This window comes from Musca vetustissima, unplaced genomic scaffold, assembly GCF_032173495.1.
Source record: "Musca vetustissima isolate MV318-11 ecotype Yass unplaced genomic scaffold, APGP_CSIRO_Mvet_v1 utg3363, whole genome shotgun sequence".
Taxonomy (NCBI): domain Eukaryota; kingdom Metazoa; phylum Arthropoda; class Insecta; order Diptera; family Muscidae; genus Musca; species Musca vetustissima.
In genome coordinates this window covers 71,298-90,331 of record NW_026889281.1, presented here as the reverse complement: position 1 = coordinate 90,331, position 19,034 = coordinate 71,298, and the positions used below count along the sequence as shown (strand labels likewise).

Sequence of the window (19,034 nt, the reverse complement as noted above, 5' to 3'; positions counted from 1 at the left end):
TATATATTTTTTTTTTAACTGAGAATGGATTCCTGCAAGGTTTATTCATAAGGTTAACAGGCAGGCGAATTCATGCATTTTCTACCAACCAGAACAGAATAAAAACTCAAAATATCTTTCAGGAAAATGCAATGATAGTAATGCGCACATATATTTTGATTCGGATAAAAATATTTGTTGTTTACTTATTCTTCAAACAATAAATTTGACACTCAATGGAAACTTCGAATTCGCCTCCTTGTTAACCTTATGAATAAACCTTGGATTCCTGCATATCCAGAATTGTTAAGTATGTCTAACATAATATACATCCGATATTGTCCATCAAATTTAAATTGGACCAGAGTTAGATATTGATCCATTTCTATTTATTCATTAAATATAAATCCCAATTCTACTTCTTCATATAAACAAACCGATGTAAATAATTATCATATATTGCAAAACTCATATCCATACCCAATATTTATTTTTTTTTTTTTCTTCAATATTGCAACTATTGTATAATTTTGACCCATATCGACAAAATAGTTCTTTAATTTCTAAATGAATCCTTATACAAGCAATACTTACTTACCCACATCTCCAAATTCCCATCAAATGACCCTAAACATACATCTAATATACATATGTATATGTACATACATGTGTGTGTACTCGCCTAGATTCTCTAATGTCTCAATGTGTTGTTAAATACCTTTAAGGATCCAATTCTATGCACAAATATTTTCTAACTACACATTTCTGTATATTCAAATATCCGCATGTAGGGAAGGGAGGACATCATCGTCATCCTCATCAACACCAACGAACAACTCACACATCCATACATTCACACATACCCTTCACTAACCCTAACAATGCCATGACATGCCACCCCATCGCCACATCAGGCAAACAGAATGGGCGGGGAGGTTGGACCCATCACCAGCAATCACTCCCCGGCCGTGTGTATACGATTGCATACTTAAGACCCGGATGCTAATTAAAATCAAATCCATGGCATTAATTTGGGTTACCAGTTACTGTTGCCATTGATTAAGGTTTGAACAAATAAAGCTGAAAACGAAAATTGTAAACTCCGATGGTAGTAGTAGTCGAAGTAGCGATGGGTGTTCGCGGTGAAATATTCAATTGTTGTTGTCGCTGCTGACCCAAAAGGCTAAACAGCCACACTTTCTCAATTCACCAAATGTCCGTTTCCGTTAAATTCAATGGATTATATTATCAAATGTCAAATTGAAGTCTTGGATATTTCACCGCGAACTTTATACAATGTGAAAGGGTATATAGAATAGTGTGTGTATGTACGTGTGTGTGTGCTTTATCAACAGTCATGTGTGATTATCATCCCTTATGTAGGGTCTTTACAGTGAATTTGAATATTGTCAGTTGTCAAGATTCATAAAATTTTGGCATTGTTTGGTGTGGGTGTGTGTGAATGTGTGATGTTACATGGGGTCCGTGGAAGATTTAATTTTAAGCTATTGCCTTGCGAATGGTGCCAAAGGCGTAGATTTATTAAATAATTTTTTTTCCAACACCTAGTGGTGACGTAGGGGATTGGCTTTAACATTGCGAAGCCCAGGCCTATCTTGGTCCCTCTTTCATCTCAATCGTGGACACTAATCCCCGCGGTCTCACCTGGGGTAACTATGTTCATCATCCATGGAAATTGCGATCTAATATGTTCCGCGAGTTCACCCATAAGAACTATAAAATAATGGGTTGAGGCTTCGAGTTAGTTGTCCACACTCGGAAAAACCCTCTAACTATGAAAAAGCAACGAAAAAGAAAACCATACCATACATATTTACTCCTGTAGATGAGCGAATTGCTATAATCCGTATAAAAGGAAATTCTTCTACATCAGTCTTATTTGCGCCATGCTCCGACGGAAGACAAAGATGAACAGACCAAAGACATATGACCGCTGCCCTTGCCATGACATTAAAATTCTGCTAGGAGATTTTAATGCAAAAGTCGGAAGGGAAAATATTTTTGGTCCCGCTGTCGGAAAATTCTGCCTCCACGAAGAAACATCCGACAACGGCATGAGGCTGATTAACTTCGCGGCAGCAAAAAATATGGTAGTTAGCAGCACCAGATTCAAGCATTTCGATATATACAAGGCCACCTGGATTTCTCCCGATCAAACAACGAGAAATCAAATTGACCATGTTGTGATAGACGAAAGGCATTCGTCTAATGTTTTAGACGTTCAATCGATCGATTCGGACCATTACCTTGTGGCTGCCAAGGTTCGCACACGTCTTAATGTAGCAGCAAAGATGCGATCTAATTTAACACGGAAACTCGACGTCGAAAAGCTGCAAACACAACTGGTAGCAGAGGCCTACTCCGCTCAACTTACCCACCTGCTTGACGAAAGTTCTTCTTGTCCCGATAATAGTATAGAAGCACAATGGCAAATAATTGCCCACTCCCTACAAACTGCAGCATATGACGGTATAGAGTGTATACCACATAGCCAAGACGAGGTCAGAACAGCAATTAATCGGCTGAAGAATAATAAAGCAAGCTTGGTTTACAAGCTGAACTATTCAAGACTGGTGGACAGATGTTAGTTACGAACATGCCCCAGCTGATTAGTACAATTTGGCTAGAGGAAAGCATGCTCAATGATTGGAACCTCAGCATCCTGTGTCCCGTGCACAAAAAGGTGACAAGACGATATGTGCCAACTATAGAGGAATAAGTCTCCTTCCCATCGCATATTAAGTGCTATCCAGCGACTGAAGCCAACTGCAATGACATTATTGGACCACACCAGTGCGGCTTTAGACCTGGCAAGTCCACCATTGACCAGATTTTCACTCTGGAACAACCCACGAATATCACATGGACACATACCACCTATTCGTCGACTATTAAGCCGCATTCGACAGCCCTATCCGTTCAGATGTGCATAAAACCATGTCTGCGTTCGGCATTCCTGCAAAATTAATACGGCTATACAGGATAATTTTAACTGGCACAAGATCAGCAGTTAAAGTCGGAAAGGACCTCTCGGAGCCCTTCAATACCAAACGAGGATTCAGACAATGTAACAGTTTGTCGTGTGACCTTTTTAACATCCTGCTGCAAAAGGTCATACGAGAGGCAAAGGTGAACAGAAATGGCACTTTGTACACCAAACAACACATGTTACTCTCCTACGCCGATGACATCGACATAATGGGTCGAACATTGAGAGCGTTAACAGCCACCTTTGAACAAATTGAGAAGGAGTCTGCCAAAGTGGGTCTGGCAGTAAACGGCGAGAACATGAAGCTGATGGTATCAACGCGCAAGACGTCCAGTAAACTCGGACCAACTGTGGAACTTCGAGGTAGTCAAAAATTTTATATACCTTGGTACCGCCATAAATAAAACTAATGACATCAGTTTTAAATTCTACTATGGTCTAAGTAAGTAATTTAGAAACAAGGCCTCCTCCCGCCAGACAAAACTCACACTATACAAGACGCTGATACTGCCCGTGCTTTTATATGGAACTGAAGCATGGGTACTTACACAAGCAGATGAGGCAGCTCTTGGAGTGTTTGAGAGAAAAATTCTCCGAAATATCTATGGGCCGATCTGCGTTGACGGTGAATATCGCCGTCGAATGAACCATGAGCTATAGCAGCTATTCTCGGATATCGACATTGTTAGACGTACTGAGCTGCAGCGACTACGTTAGCTAGGTCATGTTGTAAGAATGGATGAAGATGCCCCAGCCCTGATGGCATATAAAAGCGAACCAGCTGATGGTTCACGCGGAAGGGGAAGCCCACGAATAAGATTGAAAGATCAAGTGGAACACAACATTGCCGAATATGATCTTTCAAAGTGGAGAAACTGCGCAAAAGACCGACGTGCCTGGAAGTCTTTTTTATGATCGGCTTATGGAACGAAGGTTCTGTCAGCAGCTAAGCCAGCTAAGTAAGTAAATATACAAGGTGTGAATTTTTTAAATAATTTTTTTCCAACAATAAATTGAGCTCCAACTATATAGAATTATTTTCGTGTGTACCGCCATCTACATTAAAGACACATTAGGTTTGTGTCGTTGCTAAGTGTAGTCTGATCTGACTAGCACATGATTACAGAATTGTATTTCAAATTCCATAACAACACCGCAACACAAAATACCTGAAGCGAGTCACGCCATTTGTAGAACTTTCGACAAGTCTATGAAAATTAGTTGGCGAACGTATTAATTGGGTGTAATTTTTCAAATTCACGAATATTTTAATTTTCTCAGAACTTTTTTGATATTTGTTAAAATTAATTTTATTTTAACAAAATTTGACCGAGAGCCGCAATTTTTTAATATTTAATCTTTCCCCCATTTTCTTCAAATTTGTTGCGGTAAATAATTAATTTCAAACAAATATTGTAGTTAATTAAAAAATAAAATACAAAAATAAACACCTCTCCGTGACAATGTTACCCTTGGGAACATTGCCGTGACCAGGATTCGAACCTGGGTTACTACGGCCACAACGTAGGGTCCTAACCACTAGACGATCACGGCTATCGAGGCGATGCACGAACATGTGGCTAAAACGCTACACAAACATGAGGCCGCACAAGCCAACAACAAGAAACAACCACCACCCAGTAAGCCATTGTAAAAAAACAGCCATTCACCACACATTCACTCTTTCTCTCTCTCTTTCTCTCGGTCAGCGTAAAATCTAAAAATAGATGCCGTGATTATTTCTGGTTTTGTTTTCTTTTTTTTGTTTAATGAATTAAACTTCAATCGTACAAAGTGAAAGGCGGCATATGGGGTGTGGCGTAACGTAAAACTACGTATCAGCTGGGGCATAGAAACAAAAGCATTTTGTTATCAGTTTTAGATGTGTGCACACACACACACCACACAAACAGCAATGACAATGTGTTGTTTGTTTACAAAGAAATATTTCCGCACAGAAATAGATACACCGGCATAGGTAAATGTAACGGCTGTATTGAAAAAAATGTATCTAGAGGTGCAATTGTTAATTTATGTTATTACAGTTAAATCTGCCTAAGAGATTTATGCATATCAGCTTCAAATGTTTGACAGAAGACTGTGTCAGAGGGTATGTCAATTCTGTTATACGGTATTTGTTACTCCTCAAAACATTCAACAAATTGTTGATACTGAAACGTTTATAAATCAGACTAGGATTTGTTATAGGCCTCCAAATAACCATAATTTTTTATATCCCGTCTCTTAAAATCACAATAGATCTCGCTTTTTTGAAGCTTGAAGCTTTTGGGCACGTTTTTCAACCTAATCAGATATAATTTGTAATGAGGAAAAAGAATGAACCACCCCAAAAAATAAAGAATTATAATTTTGATAACATCTCGTCAGAAATTCAGATTGAAATGGATAAATTTGATCATACCGATGATCCATCTGCTGATTTAGAGATAATAACATCGGCTATTACAAAAATAATCAAAGCAAACACAACTTTTACGACAGTTAAAGGTTTGCCGAGACCAATGTTAACTCCATGGGAGAATAAACACCTAACTTCGCTCAGAATATACAAAGATAAGCTATTGGCTAAGAGAAGAAAGAGAGGCAAGGATGAAAAAAACTGAATTCATATTAAAAAACAAAAGCAGAATCATAAAAATTTCTAGCAAAATATGTATGAATTCCTATATAAGCTGGAATCTAGAGAAATTGGAACAAAATCCACGTAAAAGTTGGAATTTTCTTAACAAATGCTTAGGAAGAAAGGATAAGCATACTATTCAACTTATCAATGATGCCAATGAACAAGTATATGACGATAATATAAAATGTAATATATTCAATGATTACTTTTTAAATATTCCCAAAATCCTGAAAAACAAAATTATTCATACGGATGGTGACAACTTTAACAAGTTCTGTACCTTAACAAGATGCGCATCAACTTTTTCGTTCAATATTGAAAGCAGAAATAATATTATGAGCCTTATCGAAACCGCTGATAATGGCAAAAGTCCTGGTCATGATGAAATATCAGGTAAAATTTTAAATACATCTAAAAATTATATTTGGGAGCACCTATTATTAAATTTCAACAATATGCTAAACAAGTGTATATATCCAGATGTTCTTAAAATAGCTAAAATTGTACCAGTACCAAAACTGCCAAATGCAAATAAAGCATGTGATTTTAGGCCAATAGCTTTGTTGTCATTATTTGATAAAATATTTGAGAAACTGTTGCATAAACAGCTCTCAACATATCTTGAACAGACTGGGCAGGTGTATCCAATGCAATTCGGGTTTTGGAACGGAAGCGGAACGCAGGATGCTGTAGTCAATATTGTAAATATGATTTGTGATGGCTTGGATGCAAATTTTGGAGGAGTTGGTGCAGTGCTCTATGACCTTTCTAAAGCTTTTGACCTTGTAGATGACACAATATTGCTGTCTACACTTCCATATTATGGGATTAGTGGTAATGCGTTGCAACTGATTAGAAGTTATATTACGAATAGAAAACAATTTGTTGAAATTAATGGTGCAAAAAGTAATACTGGGACTGTGGAGTATGGTGTACCACAAGGGAGTGTTCTGGGACCGCTGCTGTTTACATTATATATTAATGATATATCCAATATGAATCTGTATGGAAAATTAGTTCTATATGCGGATGATATTGCCCTACTATATCCATATCATCATATTGCTATTTTAAAGGGACAAATGGAACAGGATGCTGCTAAAATTATGGGTTACTGTAGAGTAAACAAACTTGTAATAAATACAAATAAGACAAAAGTGATCAGATTTCGACCTCGATGTCCACAATATGATCAAGAATTTCATATACAAATTGGAGATTTAAAAATTGTTGAGTGCCAAATGTTAAAGTACCTTGGCATACATATGCAAAATAATTTGGCATGGAATGTACATATGGATGAACTAAGAAAAAAAGTTGCGCCTGCTATTGGTATCCTCCATAAATTCAGAAAAACATTTAATGTAAAAACGAAACTTTTGTTATATAATTCACTAATTCAAAGTCATTTCAACTATTTGGCAATGATATATGCACATACAAATAATATTTACTTGAAATCATTGCAAAGAACTCAAAATAAAGCACTAAAAATAGTTTTCAACTTGTCGAGATTTTACCCCACAACAGAACTCTACAAACATATTGCAAAAAATATTCTCCCTATACATGGTACTTATAAACTTCAAGTGCTGACATATATGTTTAAAGTTATCCATGATATCGGCCATCGGTCAATACAATTTGAAATTAATCAAACGCTTGTCAATACGAGGAATAATTCTGTTTTAAGAGTAAAAAGATGTCGTTTGGAATTAACGAAACAAAAAATTGAGCATAATGGATGTTTATTTTTTAACTACCTGCCCAATAATATAAAAAATATAACAAGAATTTCATTTTTTAAAAAAGAGATAAATTCATTTTTATTAAATAATATTGAAATGCTTCTAACGTAATTTTTTTTAACGTAATTTATTTATTTTTTTTTGTTATTTAATTTTTTTTATCAATATTTTTTTCATATGATAAAACACGTATTTTGATTTATATTATAAACCAATTCGCCTCAATATGGTCTTGAAGACGCTGAGGCAAAACATACATATTGTAATAATATATATTTGAAATAATAAATAAATAAAAAAAAAATTTTGTATTTTGGGTTCTCACTGGGCTAGAAAATCTTCCTGCCAAAACTTCAATCAATATTGGGCAATGTTTCGGGTAGCCCCATATAACGGTGTCCCCCAATATTCGGTATTGTGAAGCATTAGGGAACGTTCTGGAGCTGAGTTTAGTGTTTGAAATCCACCCTTGTATGCGGCCCCTGAAAAAATATTATTTAAAAAATCCACGCCTTGTATGTGGCCCCTGGAAGAATATTCTTTAAAAAATCCACGCCTTGTATGTGGCCCCTGGAAGAATATTCTTTAAAAAATCCACGCCTTGTATGTGGCCCCTGAAAAAATATTCTTTAAAAATCCACGCCTTGTATGTGGTGCCTGAAAAAATATTCTTTAAAAAACCCACGCATTGTATATAGCCCTGAAAAAATATTCTTAAAAAAATCCACGCCTATATATTTTCTGTAAAAAATCCCTGAATAAATATTCTTTAAAAAACCCACGCCTTGTATTAGTCCCAGAAAAAATATTCTTTAAAAAATCCACACCTTGTATGTGCCCTCTGAAAAGGTATTATTCAAAAAATCCACGCCTTGTATGTGGCCCCTGGAAGAATATTCTTTAAAAAATCCACGCCTTGTATGTGGCCTCTGAAAAAAATATTCTTTAAAAAATCCACGCCTTGTATGTGGTGCCTGAAAAAATATTCTTTAAAAAATCCACGCATTGTATATGGCCCTGAAAAAATATTCTTAAAAAATCCACGCATTGTATATGGCCCTGAAAAAATATTCTTAAAAAATCCACGCCTATATATTTTCTGTAAAAAATCCCTGAATAAATATTCTTTAAAAAACCGACGCCTTGTATTAGTCCCTGAAAAAATATTCTTTAAAAAATCCACACCTTGTATGTGGCCCCTGGAAAAATATTCTTCAAAAAATCCACGCCTTGTATGTGGCCCCTGAAAAAATATTCTTTAAAAAATCCACGCCTTGTATGTGGCCCCTGAAAAAATCCACGCCTTTGAATCGGAATTTAGTGTTTGAAATATTCTTTAAAAATCCACGTATTTGGAGCTGAATTACTTTTAAAAGTTTTATTCAAAAAGAAAAATTCGAAAATTTACAAATTTACAGAAAATAGGAAGATTTTCCAATATTCGGAAACGTTGTTTGTAGGTTGTGCAAAATTTGGTTCAAATTCGCCTGATTAGTTGTATAAATATTGAAAATGTTGACCCTTTGTGGGGGAGGTACCAGAAGGAGTGGTCCAATGGGTCGCATCTTCAAACTTGATCTATGCTTGGTAAAGGTAATAAGTTGTGCAAAGTTTGGTTAAAATCGGACATTTCATTAGCTGATATTTGATTTATCAATATTAAAAATTTTGATCCTTTGTGAGAGAGTTACCAGAAGCAGTGGACCAATGGGTCCCATCTACGGACTTGATCTAGGCTTGGTAAAGGTAATAGGTTGTACAATGCTGGGTTTAAATCGGACATTCCATTCGCCTGGAATTTGATTTAAAAATATTGAAAAGTTTGGCCCTCTGTGAGGTGGTACCAGAGGGAGTGGAACAATGGGTCTCATCGTTCTTCCAGGCTCATTAAAATCGGATACTTCGTTTGCATGTTATTATATACTTATCAATGGGTCTCACTTTAAACTTGAGCTGGGCTTGGTAAAGGTAATAAGATGTCCAAAGTTTGGTTCAAATCGGACATTCCATTAGCCTGATATTGAATTCATAAATATTAAAAATTGTCACCCTGTGTGAGGGAGGTACCAGAAGGAGTGGAGCGATATTCCCCATCTTGGAATATAAACTAAGTTTGGAAGAAATATTAAGATGTGCAAAGTTTGGATAAAATCGATTATTCTCTTCGACAGTTATCTTGCGCCCCAGCCAGACGGATCAACTCCAAATTTTATAAAACGGATTTGGTCCAAAGAACCAGGTGTCTAAAACCAATTAGGCACATTTTCACCGTATCACAGTTTATATACTCTTATTAGCCATAAGGCTGAGGGTATAAAATGTTAGAGAGTACATATTTAAAGGAAGTCAGACGGGGCCGACCATATGAAACCCTACACAACTACCACGAAAACCTAAATTTATGCGCCTGGGCAATATTTCGCTATATTTGCATCCTCTTGACCGATTATAGGTCAACAGATCCACTTTCTAACCCGGGCATATTTTCCAAATCTGGTTTTCCCGAGGTGAATATTTGCGCCATGAAATACATTTTTTGTCACTTTAGGTTTTGGTTCATTTGACCCTTGGAAGACTGACCGATAATCATTTAAATCGCCAATTCTAAATATTTGGTCAGATTCCCTTCACCGTTTCCAAAATCTCCAAAATCTGACAAATGTAAAGCTTTCGATTCATTCCACCCCCTAAATATTATATCAAAATCGACGAAAATTATTGGCGTCATCCATGACCATAATTGAAAATTCATTTAAAATGTCAAAGTGACCAAAGCGACATTTCCGTCCTCTAGTGGGGTAAAACACATTTAAATATTTACGTATAACTCCCACATATAACAATATAATTGGTATAGATCAAAAGGTTAACCACTCCTCTTGGTCAACCCCTATCAACTTCTTGTAGTGGCCTTCAGGAGTATACACATTTTGTAATTTTTCACACAAAGGTCAGGATCCAATTGACCCGCTAATTTTTTACCGATTTTCATCAAAACAGATATTCTTTGTTCAGATTCCCTTCTTCATGTAAAATTTCGTGATGTTCGAGTCATAACTCTAGAGCGAAAAACCAATTCTTCCTCTAATAACTGAAGGATCATTACCAAAAGCAATATAGTTCATCAGCCAGAACCCGTCATACTTGCAACATTTCGTGACGATTGGTCCATAACTGTGACCTGTATCGTCTTTACAAATTATAATGGACAGACGGACGGACGGACTTACATGTCTAAATCAACTCAGCTAGTCGAGATATGACAATCGGTATACTTAAATGTGGGTCTAGGACCAATATTTCGCGGCGTTACAAACTCTTGGAGCTAAAATAGCCTGACATAGTTGTGTAGGATATAAAAATCAATATAATTAAGCTATAAGACTGCCCACATATAAAAGTCCTGCCTGATTTTCAGTATTCTGAAAATCCTAGCCTATTTTTTATTTTTTACAAATAGTATACAAATCATTTAAGTTGAGCTTACTGTACTGCCATAAAAAGATAGCAACCGATTTTCTATATTGTTGTTTGCTTTAAATCCTATTTATCTTCAATTTAATTTCAAAGCTAGCTACATACCTGACATTGCTACTAAGCGAATCTTGATTTGATAGACAAGAGAAGAATGAAGAGGCAGAAAAGCAGTCGTTTGACTTAAGCCATTGATGCTGTCGTGTGCAATGGATGCTTAAATTCAGGTTCATTGTCTTAGATTGAAATGGCAAGAAACTAGTTTTTGCGCTAGGTTTAATGACTACAGATAGCAATCTATGGATCGAATAATTATATTGATGCTGAAATATTTAGTTAAATAATATTATTATAAGTAAATAATATTAAGATTTCAGAAAGTTAGACTTCCATGGTAGTTGTGTAAGGTATCGTACGGTCGGCCCCGTCCGACTATACTGCTCTGCTCACTGGTTTTATTTTTGATTTTTCCCAGAAATGTAATACTATCCTTTTTAATATCAGATATATAGGAACCTGTTGTTCGTTCCAAATTATTTTTTTGTGTCTCCAGCGCTATTTTTGGTGGATGTAAGGCTGTGCGAATTGTTCTAAATAAAATACGATCATTTAGTGGTATTCGAGATTTACCTGTACCCTGAGATATCTATAAAAGTTGCATTTAACAATCGCTTTAATTTAGCCATGTAATGTGATTACATTTAGCCATGATCGTCCAGTGGTCAGGACACTATGTTTCTACGCATAGAAAGCTAGGTTCAATTCCTGGTCATGGTGTATCACGGATTGATGTTGAAACCGAAAGTTTCTTTTTGGAAATTTTTAAAAAAAATATATATATAATTTAGTAAAAAGCCCAAAACATATTGCAAATGGGGTGATATTCCAAGTGGCGCTCGAGTCAATCAGAAATATGTAAAGTTTTTTAAAATTTGATTATAATACCCAACACAACTATGTTGTCAGGTTGTTATAGCTTTGTGTGGCCCCAATAGTTTGTAAAGCCGCGAAATATTGGTCCAAGACCCACATTTAAATATACCGATCGTCTCGACTAGCTGAGTCGATCTAGACATGTGTGCCCGTCCGATTGTCCATTATAATTTGTAAACACTATACATGCCACAATGTAGGATGGGCTTTGGCCAAAGAAGACCCCTGTTGTTTTTGGTAACGATCGGTTAATATATAGGGGATGAAATGGACCAAAAACTTTGTTTTTGTGTGCTTCTAGTAGCTCTAGAGGTCACAATTATGACCCGAACATCGTGGTCAATAATTAGCGGGGATTTGATAGTATATCCAACAGGAGCAGTTGGCGTTTAAATTCATATCAATTTTGATGTTCTTTCTACTAGCATGTGGGAGTTATATGTACATATTTATGGGGTGGTAGCCACTAGAGAGTGGAAATATCGCGCTGGTCGCTTTGAAATTTAACATGAAGTTCCGTTTATGGTCAATGACGACAACGTCTATAATTTTCGATGATGTTGAGGTGATGTTTAAGGGGTGCAACGAACCGAAAACATTATTTTTGTCGTTCTAGAGGTCAGTATTATATGCAGAAGAGCACATGATGATCAATATTCTAATGGTCAAATCAACCAAAACCAAAAGTGACCAAATTTTTATTTTATGACATAAATATTCATCTCGGCAAAAGAAGATTTGGAAAATAAGCTAGGGTTAGAAAGTTGAGCGATCAAGAGAGTGCAAAGTTAGATTTTAGTGGTAGTCGGTGGTAGGGTATCATATGATCCGACTATACTGCTCCACTCACTGGGAACGTTGACATTAGGTGTGAAACACTACACTATGAAAATGACCTCCTAGCTAACAAGCATTGGTTCTTTTGAGGTAATTTTCGACGACTTTTTGACACAAATTGTTCACGGTATTTCAGCCATAACTTGACGAATGTTTATTTTTAAGTTCTCAAGAGTTGAAGGTTTTCTGCATAGAGAGGGTCTTTCGCGTAGCCTCATAAAAAGGTCTAATGGTGTTAAATCGCAAGATCTTGGTGCCCAGTTAATATCACCACGATGAGAAATTGCGAGGCCAGGAAATGTCTATTGCAATAAAATCAGTACATGTCAAATTTCCTCAGACCTGACATATTTCCAATTAGGCTTCCTTTAAAATCTGAATATGTATTTTTTTTCTTTAAATTACCTTGGCGTATAGAGGGTTAATAAATTGTATCCAATGTTGAAGGATATAAAAAACACAACTTCGCCCGTGACAATGTTTCCTATGAGGAACATTGCCGTGACCAGGATTCGAACCTGGGTTACTACGGCCACAACGTAGGGTCCTAACCACTAGACGATCACGGCTATGCGAAACCTTGATTTACCGTTAGCTAAAACAGAATAACGGTTATGTGTGTGTCATGTGCCTGTAAATACTCCAGGACGAATATGTTTTTAACAAACAATAATGAAGGATTAAATGTTAATGTAGTGTAGAATTTTTTTAGTAATAGGCATGTTAACACTTAAACTGACATTAAAATATTGAAAAATCGGGGAATTAGCGGAAAAGAAGCTGGTCTAATCGAAAATACCCCGACATTAATTAGTGGACATTATCGAGAGTTCACTGTATTAGATGTTCATATTATCGAGAGTAAACTGTATTTATAATGGTAAATACAATACAAGGAAACAATGAAATTTCGTAAAAACCGTATAATTTATTTTTCACAGGCATTGTTTTAGAGGAAGTCCGAAAACAAGTGGGGAAAATACTAATATCCGAAGTCCACATAAAATAGGTAGTATGTAGTTGATTTGTACTTTGTAAAAAAGCTTCTTGTGATCCCACCCGTGACAATGTTACCCTTGGGAACATTGCCGTGACCAGGATTCGAACCTGGGTTACTACGGCCACAACGTAGGGTCCTAACCACTAGACGATCACGGCTACGTGAGATCACGCCAAGGTCGAGTTAATTCAACATTACAAATTTTGATTTTTAAAAGTTTTTTTTTGTAATAAAAGTGAAACCTACACTTAAACTAGTTGTGGTAAAAAGTAATTGTTCAGCATGATTGGCATGAAATGCATTTTTATTTTAATATGTTTTTGAAAATGTTTTTGAATGTTGTTTGTACATATTTTGATTTAAGAAAGCTATTTTTATAATTTCACATAGCCGTGATCGTCTAGTGGTTAGGACCCTACGTTGTGGCCGTAGTAACCCAGGTTCGAATCCTGGTCACGGCAAGGTTCATCGAATGAACTTTGTCACGGGTGAAATTTTTATAAATAACAATAAAAGTAATTTATAATAAAAACTATAATTGCCTCCAAAAAAATTAAAAATAAAATTGTTGAAGACTTACATAAAAAAATGGAACCGAAACTTGAAAAATGGTATGATTTATATATAAGTCTAAGTTTTGGGTATAATAAGTATGTACTCACGCATATTTCGCTACTTTGTACCCATTTTTCAATTGGCCTGCCATTTGATATTTTATATTCTCATTGGATAGCAAATTTAAGGATCCATTTTATATCTAATATTTTTCTCTTAGTAGAGTCCAAATTTTGATATTAATAAATCTCTATTTGTTAAACAATTCATAGGCTACATGTTGTAGTTAACGTTTATCCAAAAAAAAACCGACTTCACCCGTGACAATGTTACCCCGTGGGAACATTGCCGTGACCAGGATTCGAACCTGGGTTACTACGGCCACAACGTAGGGTCCTAACCACTAGACGATCACGGCTACGTGAAGTCACGCCTCACCCAGTCTTAAAACTATTGAAAATATTTTGTAATTATTCAAATTTTCGACATTTCGTTATTACATAGTTTCCATTATTTTATTACAAATGTGAGAGAAAGTTAATATGCCTTATATTTCAAATAGAAAATAAACTCACGCATTTGTGTGCTTCTTGTAGCCGTGATCGTCTAGTGGTTAGGACCCTACGTTGTGGCCGTAGTAACCCAGGTTCGAATCCTGGTCACGGCAAAGTTCACTCATAGGAAATGAACTTTGTCACGGAGAGAAGTTACGACGATTTTTATAACACAAAAAGGAACCACAACAACTTTGTGTAATAAAAATCGGAAATTAGATAGTTGGAAAGTTAAACGTCGTCCCGGGGTACGTATTGCAATTTATATATCCCCAGAATTCAGCATTTCAAATGGGGTTATGCGCGCGCATAAGTAGTAGATCTGAGACGTTTCTGAACTAACCAACATTATAATAGGAATCTATGAATGCTGAACTAAAAGAAATTATGAAACTCTAAATAAATGGTCGAGCTATTTTGGAAAAGTGAACCGAAAAATGTTTGAACCGCTTCAGGATAAAAAAAAAACCATTGGGCGGAGTAATATAGTCGGACGGGGCCAATCATATGATACTACACAATTACCAATGAAGTCTACGTTTCTGCGGGAGCTATTTTGCAAAAGTGAACCGAAAAGAGTTTGAACTGCTTCAGGATTTAGGTTATATATGTACACGAAAATATATACAGTATAAACTTGATAATCCGGATCTCGACAATCCGGATTATTCGGTAATCCGGACTGCATTTCACAACCCATTGCGTATCCTATAATCCGGATTGATTGACCTATTTGACTCAAAAATCCGGATTGTAAAGATGCGTTACTTTTTATTTTAATAAAAAAATCGTTGCAAATTTAATTGAAAATGGTACCTATTATATTCAAAGTTCATATTTTTAAAATGAATAATTTTCATTTTTAATAAAAACATAAATATAATTAAATTATCACCAAATTAATATAAATTTAAACCAATTAATAAAACTCGATAATCCGGAAATCTCGGTAATCCGTATTGGGGTCTGCAATCAATTATCCGGATTAGCGAGTTTTTACTGTATAAACCAGTTAGCGAAGTAGTATAGTCGGACGGTGCCAACCTTATGATACCTTACACAATTACCAATGAAGTCTAAGTTTATGCGGACTCATATTCCAAGCCTGTGAAATATTTCACAATATTTGCACTTTCCTGACCGATTATAGGTCAACTGCTCCATTTTCTAATCACAGGCATATTTTCAAATTTTGTTTCCCCAGGTGACTATTTATGTCTTAACATAAAAATTTGGATACTTTTGGTTTTGGTTGATTTGACGACCCCCGGAATATTGACCGATCATCATCTAAACAACAGTTCTATGTATTTGGTAAGATACTCTTCACCATGAAAAATATGTGATGTTCGGCATGTAATAATTGTGACCTCCATAGCGACTAGAAAATCTAACAAAAATAAAGTTTTCGGTTCAGTCCGCTTTAAATATTATATCAAATCATCGACAATTATAGGCGTCGTCCTAGGCCATAACCGGAACCTAATTTAAAATTCAAAGCGATCAGCGCGACATTTCCGCCATCTAGTGGGTGTAATAGTAATATCGAACAAAGTCATAACACATAGCCACCTTTAAATATTTATTTATAACTCGCACATCCGAGTACATACAAGAATATAATTGGTAGGTCAATCACTCCTCTTGGATATACTATCAATATCTGGGGTCTATCTCCTCCAGGAGAAAATTAATATACAAATTTTGTATTTTTTCACACAAAATCTGGTTCATTTGACCCGCTAAATATTGACCAATCTTCACCAAAACTTTCATGCTTATTCCATGGCCAGATCATTTCTCTGTGCAAAATTCCGCTATGTTCGGGTCATATTTGTGGTCCCTAGAACGTCTAAAAAAACAGACAAAAATAAAGTTTTTGGTCCATTTATCCCCAAATATTAACGGATTATTATCGTTAACAATAGGGGTCTTCTATGGCCAGAACCCATCCTACATGCAAAATTTCGTGACGATTGATTCATAACTATGGCCTGTATCGTATTTACAAATTTTAATTGACAGATCGAAATATGACGATCGGTATATTTAAAGGTGGCCATAGGACCAATATTTCGCGGCGTTACAAGCTCTTGGGCTGCATAAAGCTATAATACCCTGACCACACAGGTGTGTAGGGTATAATTTAAATGAAAATCAGTCATACAAAAAACATGAAATTTCACCCGTGACAATGTTACCTCGTGGGAACATTGCCGTGACCAGGATTCGAACCTGGGTTACTACGGCCACAACGTAGGGTCCTAACCACTAGACGATCACGGCTATGTGAAATATGCAAATTTGGTCATTTCAAATTATTTTTATCTAGGAATTACAAACAAACTGAAAATAGCGAAAGTAATTTTGTATACCATAATTACACATACCACTTGGCGTATCCAGCCCATTCCAGTTACTAATTACCTTTCACTTTTTGTTTGCTAAAATTTGTTATTTAAAATTCGAAATAAATTTCGAAGATTTCGCACTTCTCATAGCCGTGATCGTCTAGTGGTTAGGACCCTACGTTGTGGCCGTAGTAACCCAGGTTCGAATCCTGGTCACGGCAAGGCTTCTCCCTAATGGGTGCAGCTTTGTCACGGAGAGAGGTTGCGGAGTTTTTTTTTATATGATTGATACAAAAACTAAAAAGCTTTCAATAAATAAGCCAAAAAAAATTGGCGTCATGAGTAAATACTTTTCTTGCCGTGGACAACCTGAAACTCGTATGTTTTTTTGTCAATCTCCTTACCATAGAGATGGACCAATTGGTATTAATATTGAAATTTAAATATTATTGACTATAATTTTTTGTATTCCAGTTTGTAATATGTTAAATGAAAATTTGAATGAATGGCCTCTCTGCACTCTTTGTTTTATTCACTGATGTCGATTTCATGCTGACAATTTATCAGGCTGACCATCAATTGCAGCGACAAAAATAACACATCTAATTAATATTCCCTATTCGGTATTATAGGATTTACATTTATTATTACTGTCTTTAAAATTCGTCACACGGACCATTACTGGTTCATTACCACATCCAGCAGTAATCGGGGGGGACCAATGAATACTTTTTACCCCTCTCTTCTTACCATCGAATGTTATTTATGGGGAGTATTCTAAAGGTTTCCAATTTTTCTTAGCTTTTTATAAAGAGAATAGTAGATATAATAATATACTTTTTAATCGTCATCTTACATATTTATCCTCTAAAAACACAAATTCCACCCGTGACAATGTTACCCTTGGGAACATTGCCGTGACCAGGATTCGAACCTGGGTTACTACGGCCACAACGTAGGGTCCTAACCACTAGACGATCACGGCTATGTGGGATTATATGTGTTCTATGACTAAAAGTAAATTAAAAGTTCGCTATGAAATTTTATGTCTTGACATTAGATCAGGCTTACCTAGGGATAAAATTCATTACCAGGTAGTATGAATTTGTTTGTAACAGCTGAAAATCACCTGAGTGGGATAGAATTAAAAATCTTCCAATTTTTACAGGAATAATCAGAACTTTTTGAAAGACTGAGTCTTGTCTAATTTTTAATTTTTTCAAAATTTATTGAAAATCTGTATTATTATCAAAGGATATCTACAATTACAAATTGCACTAGTCCTTATAAATATTAATATTTTATTTTTTTTTTTAATTTAATTTTTGATATATTGAAGGAATATGTTATTTCGCCGAAAAGGGGGTTTTGTATCAAGCTTAGCTGAGTGGAATTTTATTTCGATTTTTCCAAATAATTGTCTTCTCAACTGTCTAGTTGTGGTTTCACATGGCCAGCTTCCATTTACATACTTAATTGTAGCTTGTTTTAAGATAATTTAATTGCTATTTTGTTACTCTAATTTATGTTCCGCAAACAGGTTACTTGCATGATACAAATCGCAGTTTTAAGTTCACTTTTTTTGGCTGCAGATTTGATGTTTTGGCAAAAATTGGCAAGTTATTCACAAAAGTAAATAGTTTAAATTGAATTTCAAATTAGGAGCCACCAAGACTTCATATAGCCGTGATCGTCTAGTGGTTAGGACCCTACGTTGTGGCCGTAGTAACCCAGGTTCGAATCCTGGTCACGGCAATGTTCCCAAGGGTAACATTGTCACGGATGAAGTTGTTTTTTTATATACTCCACTATAAGGTAGGGGTGGGGTACATATTAAGATTGTCATTCTGTTTGCAACGGAGACTTCAATATCTATTCTTGACAAGATTTAAATTATATGTCGACATGGCAAATGTAAGTTTATTGAAATAACGTTTTATCGACAGAAT

General features: G+C 35.7%; 10 non-coding genes across 10 annotated transcripts; 4 read left to right on the top strand and 6 right to left on the bottom strand.

The window, feature by feature from the left end:
• Positions 1-4,471: 4,471 nt before the first annotated feature.
• Positions 4,472-4,543, bottom strand: Trnah-gug (transfer RNA histidin (anticodon GUG)). Its single transcript has one exon. It is a non-coding gene; the product is annotated as a tRNA-His (tRNA).
• An 8,579-nt stretch (positions 4,544-13,122) lies between these two features.
• Positions 13,123-13,194, bottom strand: Trnah-gug (transfer RNA histidin (anticodon GUG)). Its single transcript has one exon. It is a non-coding gene; the product is annotated as a tRNA-His (tRNA).
• Positions 13,195-13,711: 517 nt separating this feature from the next.
• On the bottom strand, positions 13,712-13,783 carry Trnah-gug (transfer RNA histidin (anticodon GUG)). Its single transcript has one exon. It is a non-coding gene; the product is annotated as a tRNA-His (tRNA).
• A 231-nt stretch (positions 13,784-14,014) lies between these two features.
• Trnah-gug (transfer RNA histidin (anticodon GUG)) lies at positions 14,015-14,086 on the top strand. The gene has a single exon. It is a non-coding gene; the product is annotated as a tRNA-His (tRNA).
• Positions 14,087-14,526: 440 nt separating this feature from the next.
• Trnah-gug (transfer RNA histidin (anticodon GUG)) lies at positions 14,527-14,598 on the bottom strand. The gene has a single exon. It is a non-coding gene; the product is annotated as a tRNA-His (tRNA).
• Positions 14,599-14,775: 177 nt separating this feature from the next.
• Positions 14,776-14,847, top strand: Trnah-gug (transfer RNA histidin (anticodon GUG)). The gene has a single exon. It is a non-coding gene; the product is annotated as a tRNA-His (tRNA).
• A 2,101-nt stretch (positions 14,848-16,948) lies between these two features.
• Trnah-gug (transfer RNA histidin (anticodon GUG)) lies at positions 16,949-17,020 on the bottom strand. The gene has a single exon. It is a non-coding gene; the product is annotated as a tRNA-His (tRNA).
• A 214-nt stretch (positions 17,021-17,234) lies between these two features.
• Trnah-gug (transfer RNA histidin (anticodon GUG)) lies at positions 17,235-17,306 on the top strand. The gene has a single exon. It is a non-coding gene; the product is annotated as a tRNA-His (tRNA).
• Positions 17,307-17,998: 692 nt separating this feature from the next.
• On the bottom strand, positions 17,999-18,070 carry Trnah-gug (transfer RNA histidin (anticodon GUG)). Its single transcript has one exon. It is a non-coding gene; the product is annotated as a tRNA-His (tRNA).
• A 698-nt stretch (positions 18,071-18,768) lies between these two features.
• Positions 18,769-18,840, top strand: Trnah-gug (transfer RNA histidin (anticodon GUG)). The gene has a single exon. It is a non-coding gene; the product is annotated as a tRNA-His (tRNA).
• The last annotated feature ends 194 nt before the right edge of the window (positions 18,841-19,034 follow it).